Source organism: Candoia aspera, chromosome 5 (assembly GCF_035149785.1).
Source record: "Candoia aspera isolate rCanAsp1 chromosome 5, rCanAsp1.hap2, whole genome shotgun sequence".
Lineage (NCBI taxonomy): Eukaryota > Metazoa > Chordata > Lepidosauria > Squamata > Boidae > Candoia > Candoia aspera.
This window is the reverse complement of record NC_086157.1, coordinates 42489689-42495688: the sequence shown is the minus strand read 5'-3', so window position 1 is coordinate 42495688 and position 6000 is coordinate 42489689. Positions and strand designations below refer to the sequence as shown.

Sequence of the window (6000 nt, the reverse complement as noted above, 5' to 3'; positions counted from 1 at the left end):
GGATTCAGAACAGACCTAAACATCTGTAACATACATACATGCATGCATACATACATTTATAGTGTTACTAGAGCAGCTTGGCAACCCCAGTTTAACTGATTATCCCCATGACACAGGCCATGATTTAAGCATCCTTATCCTGTTCTTTTCTGTACTGCAAAACGCCAGCTGGCAGCAAAACACAGAGGCAAGTAATGATAATGAGTAGAACACATTATACTGGCAGTTTTTCCCTTGCCACAGCAAGCAATAAATTCCACGTAGGATCACTATAACCCATGTTGTGGTTCTGCTGGTGCAAACAATGGGACAAATAAGGTTTATTGATTTCCAACTTACACAGCCTTTATTTAATTGCTCTTTTTTGTAACTTATCCCAGCAGTGGTCCTAGTTTCAAAGAAACCAGGTTTTCTAGTTCTGGCACATGCTTTTTAGAATGAAACTTTGGCCCATATTACAGCAGAACAAGCATGTGGAAACCCACCACTTTTTGCTTATGGAACCCCCCTCTGTACATTATCAGTTGTGAGGTGTAGATGTGTGGCAGAGAGAAAAGGCATAATGTCAAAGCAGTGGGTGGGGACACATCTCAATGACAAAGCACATGTTTTGCAAGTTTAAGGTCCCTTGATCAGCCTCCAGTGATTCCAACAATGCCTGCTTGAAATACTGAAGATGCTGTTCATAGAACAGCCTGGTCTTTTAAAATTCTGCCATCCAGCTCAAGAATGCCTTACTATTTGAGCAAGTTTATTAGTCAGTAGCAGGTCTTCATTGCTGCTGTGGAAGAGACCATTTTAGAAGTGGCCCTAATGGGTTAAGGGTGTGCGCGCGGGAATCAAGCAGGAGGTGTTCCAGTAGAAGAGAGGGGGCAATAACAGGTGTGTGCCTTTTCTTCTACCTGTCTGTTTCAACATGTGTACCACTGCCCACCTGTTCAGCCCTCCAGACACCCCGGCTAATTCTCCTCCAGCTGGTTTGCGTTCAGGATGAGAGGCTCTTTGGCTTGGCTTGTAGATGTCGATCTGGTTTCTGTAGCGATGGGGCAGACTGAGGAGATCTATTGGCTGCTGGCTTTGTAAATTTCATTCAGTTTGGTCCAATAGCAGAAGGAGAGAGACTGGTACAGCCTGGACCCCTCTCCCTGTTCAATCTCGCTTCTCCTAGCCAAGCAGTCTCTCTCGCGCTCTCCCTCCCTCCTCCCTACCGCTGTCTCCCCGCAGCGGCGATCCGAGCTCTTACTCAGAGACCAACTCGCCTTCTTCCCGCGCGGCTTGTAATGAATTTTCTCCCTTGAATGTAGGTCATTGGCAGCAAGGAGCAGCGGGTTCCTTCGAGCCTCGTGTTGCGGCCAGGTTTTGGGGGGTGCGTGGGTGCGTGTGCGTGTTGTTTGTTTGTTTGATCGCCGCTCCCCCCCTCCCCCGCTTCTGAGTGGGCTGTTGCATTCCTTCGGACAAGAACGATCCTTCGGGTTGTATTTCACGGACACGAAAAGGGGATGGGTGGTGGGGAGAGACGCCGAACTCCGCTCAATCGGGCGGCGTGAGATTCCAACCAAATTCGACGGAAGAAATCCGCTGGAAGGTCCTATTCCATCCACAGCAGCAGCTCCTTCAGTAAAGGTAGGTGCATCTAGAAGTCTTTCCTCTCTCTCCTCCCTTCTTGTTTTTGGTTTGCAGCTGATACTCCGTGGAGGTGCTGCTTTGCTGCAGTCATTTTTGCGCCCCCCCCCCTTCCCGCCGCTTTGCCACCTTTGTATTGGGGAAAAAAGGCAAAGACTTCTTTCTGTTTTCTTTTCTTCTTCTCCTCTCTCCCTCCTCCTCTCCCCGCCACCATCATTACAGAGGATTTCATCCCCCCCGCGCCGCCCTCTCTTCACACGCACACGCACACACTCACAATCACCCACTTAGGCATCCGCGCATCCTGGACCGTGATTTCGAAGATGGGGACCACTTTGCTGCAGTCAGCTCTTTCGCGAAGCTGTGGGGCTCTGTGTGAGATGTTTACAAAGTAGTTCTGCCTCTCAGAGAAATCAAGCCTGTGCAGCGGGGAGGGGGGTGATATCTGCAGTACGGGGGGCAGGGAGAGAGGGGGAAAGTGCCGCCGCTTCACGGAGATTATGCAGGGAAGCCGGACCTCGGGGGCTGTTCTTGGGAACCGAGCGGGGATGGAGGTTGGGAGAAATGCAAAGCAGGCGGCCGGAGCGTCGCTTTAGCCCTCCCCCGCTAGAATGGGGAGGGATTAGGGGCTCTCTGGAACCATTAAGCGGGTCCTCCTCCTCCTCCTCCTCCTCCTCCTGCTTCCTCATCTCCGGAGGCTGCTTGGTGTTCTGTTTTTTTTTTTTCCTTTTCTTTTTAATAGATGAGAAAACACACGTGATTTACAGACTGGCGTTCGGGGTGGGTTCCCTCCTTATTTATTACTTGTTTATCTGAAGAGAGAAGCTGAATTAAATGGGAAGAACAACGGAAATAGCTTTTAAAAAGGAGGGGGAGGGGAGGCTGGAGCGCCTTTGCGAGGGTGGGGGGACAACAGAATTGCTGGATCCGCTGTATGCACAAGAGTGGATCCTCTCTGAATTCTCTGCACCTTCTCGTGGTGGGGAGGGGGGAGGAGGGAGGGGAACTCCACTTTGGGCTGGAATGGTTGGTCAGTGCTGCTAAGTCTTGACTCTCCAGTGGAAAGTTAGCAAACCTAGAACTAAGACTCAAGTGGTCAAACAACCTGCCTTTAATGCCTGACATCAGGGCTGCTTCTAAGCTTTCCATCCAGCTCTTCCTTCTCTGCACTGCAGCTTCCTTCATTTTCCTGTGCACCCCCTCCCTTTTGGTCTGCAGGGCGTTGTGAAAGATGAACTGTCCCTTCTGCAGCCACCCGTGAAGGGGGTCATAAGATCGGCTGCCTAACGTGTTAGTCTCCTCCTTCTCACATCCTTTGCAAAATTGCCATCTTGCTCTCAGCCCTTTTTCCAGCTCCTGAGGCCTTCAAGGATCTTTAAGGAAAGGATGATCCTAATGGGGGGCGGGGGAGAGATGGTTTCATCTCCTCTCCCCACCCCCAAATCACTGCAGGCGCTTGTTCCAGATGTACAGGCTGCTACTCTTTTGGCACTCAGATGCTCTGAGAAGGTTTAGCAGCTGCAGCTGTCTTGTCCCTCACATCTCCCCATGCCAGGTCCAACTTGTCAGGTTCAGCTATCTAGCTTCTCCAGTGATGGATAGCAGTGTGACAGTTTGGAATATTTTTTACCCTTCACCAGTACCCAAGTGCCCAGTTTCAGTGTCTTTACTTCTGAAATGCCCTCCCACCCCCCACCCCTGGTAAGTTGCTTTCCCACTTGCTTAACCACATTTTGCAACCATTGCTCAGGAAAACACGGCTGTCAGTGCTGAAGCCATGGCCCAAGGATTGAGTAAATTGAACCCTACTTCCCACTCCATGGGTACCCTTCTGTCACACCAGTTAGTGGCCCTGCTTGGTAGTCTTTGCCTGAATTTTAACCTGAGCTAGCTGGAAGATGTTTGAAAGGTAAGAATATCTATCTTAGGTTTCAGGTAGGATATTAAGTAGTATTAAGCAGATGTGAAGTAAAAAGAAACTGAATTCTTGTTCTTACCATTCTAATTTTGAGCTGCTGTTCAGTTGCTAGAGATATGCTTTCCTGGATTTCATTTTGCTAGAAAGATTTTTTGAGTGCTGGGATAAATTTGGAAAGTGGTTATGTTCAGTGTCTGGTTAATTGTAAGTTTCAATATTTAGGGTTAGGGCTGTTAGATGTTTCAAAAAAAAGGTTCCATTAATTGCCTGTCTTGTTAGCATAACATTCTGAAACTCTACATGACATGCCTTTTTAGGTACCATGGGCATTTTTTCCCCCTATATATAGGTGTGTGTGTGTGTATTTCCTGTACAAACATGCATACATGTATAAGATGTGTGTGAGATAGATAGATAGATAGACAGACAGACAGATAGATAGATATGAAAATACTATAAAGAAAAATAGGAAAATACTATATATAGTAGAAACTTTTTTACTTTTGGGTGGGGGGAGGTGATGGAAAAAAACAGGTGCTGTTCTTGCAAGAAAATTCCACAAGGTGGTAGTGTGGACACTTCTTAATGATGTGCATTTTATTTATTTTTGGGGGAGGTTTGGTCAATTGCTTGAATGTTTTTCCCCCTCTATTTCTTCTTGTATCTTAAAAGACCCATTGTATGTCTGTTTTGCAAATGACAAAAGCAGGATTGTTTTACAAATTGTGGTATATTCATCTAGGCCAGCTTTCCTACCCATCAGTTATGTCTTTTTGGGAAATAGAAGGCCTTCTGAGATTTCAAAGTTCATGTATGAGAATTGCAGGAAGTGTAGGATTTGGCTTGCCTGGAACAAGATATAACAATTATGTCAAAGGATATGCAGCGGAATGAAGAAAATAGAACCTGTGTTTTGTTATACTAGATGGTGTACATCAACAGATCAAGAATGAACTGTAGAAGTCTGTAGATCTAGTAATGAGAGGCAAAGATTGATGTATCTATTGAATCCATTACACTGACTGTTTTTGATCAGATTCATGTTTCATCCTGTGTTATTGAGAGGATTTCAGTAAGCCAACGTCTTGTGTTTGTGTAGATAAATAGATTGATAAAACATTGTTGGAAAGAAGTTAGAGATGATATCCTTGCTGAAATATGAGTGAGAGAAGAAGGGAGGATGTTTTTGAAATAAGGGGAAATCTTTTGAACTTGTACATTTAAGGTGGGGCATACGGGTGGCAAGGTAGAGATGGTAAGGCTTTAAAGGATAAGACAGAATGACATGGTGATGGCTGCAATGTCATGTGAAAATTGCTTCTTTCCTATAATTTTCAGGAATCAGTTTACTGAAAATTTGAAACTCAGATTAATAGAAGGAGAAATATATTTCTTGCATGAAATGGGCACAAGCTACTCTATTAGTGGAGCAGATATGGTAGATTGCATTTTTAAATAACGGTAATATTGTGTCTAACCAGTTATATATTTCCCTTTGTGTGTGTGTGTGTGTTTCCTTAGCAGAGATACACCCTCCTGGTTATTCTGGAAGAGAATTGTACATTTTTAGTTAGAATTATGTGAGATTCTTATGCAAGAGTTGCATACTTTATGTAGCAGTAATTGCATTAGCATGAATAATTTGACAATACAACAGCACAAATAACAAGAATCTATGAAGGATCTTATGCTTGGTAAAACTACTCAGTTAAAAACTGTTTGGTTTTTAAAAATTATTTATTATCATTATTATATCAGGTGCTATTGTGTCATGCTACTTCTCTCCCGAAGATATTTATGTTATTCTGTAATGTAGTTAAACTATTAGTTCAAGCATACAGTGTATCCCTAAAAGGAAAGTTGGCAGTTCATTTCATTGTAAATAGCTACCTCTAAATCAATGTACTAAATTTGGTCAGATTATTTCAGTTCTGATATTAGCTGTTTAAGTTAAGTGTCTCATTCACAATAATATAAAACTGAAATATTGTAAATTAAAAATGAGTATCAAATGAAGTAGATAAAATTAAGGTCATTATTTCTGTATAATTGTGGCCTCTCATTTTATTATTATCTGAAATAAACTGGCTGTTCATTATTTTGTTTTAGCATAACATTTAAAAGATCAATGTGGCTATTTAGTATTCTTTTATTGACTGGCTTCATGATGAAGGGTTTGTCAAAAAGGGAATCTTAAAATGCGCATAGGCATTCAGCTGTGGATCAGAAGGAAGAGTTGCTTGAATTCTCCTCAGGATAGGATTTATTTTTTCAGATTATCTTTTGCTATAGAAACACAGCCCCTGGTTTTGATGGGTTCTCAACAGAGTCACCACATTAAAAGAGAAGAATGATTCTGATGAGTTGAATTGTCCCTTGTGTGGATTACATCCACCTGTGCAGGACAGTATCTTTGTCTTTGTACCATTGTATGGCCTGCTGAAAGAAAGAAAGAGAGA

General features: G+C 43.6%; 1 protein-coding gene across 2 annotated transcripts in view; it reads left to right on the top strand.

Annotated features, from left to right (window-relative positions):
- Nucleotides 1-1417: 1417 nt before the first annotated feature.
- Nucleotides 1418-6000, top strand: part of NLGN4X (neuroligin 4 X-linked) — a 167304-nt gene continuing 162721 nt past the window's right edge. For both annotated transcript variants that reach the window (XM_063305066.1, XM_063305065.1), the window contains exon 1: nt 1418-1623. The gene's annotated coding sequence lies outside the window, so the exon portion shown is untranslated. The remainder of the gene's footprint in view (nt 1624-6000) is intronic.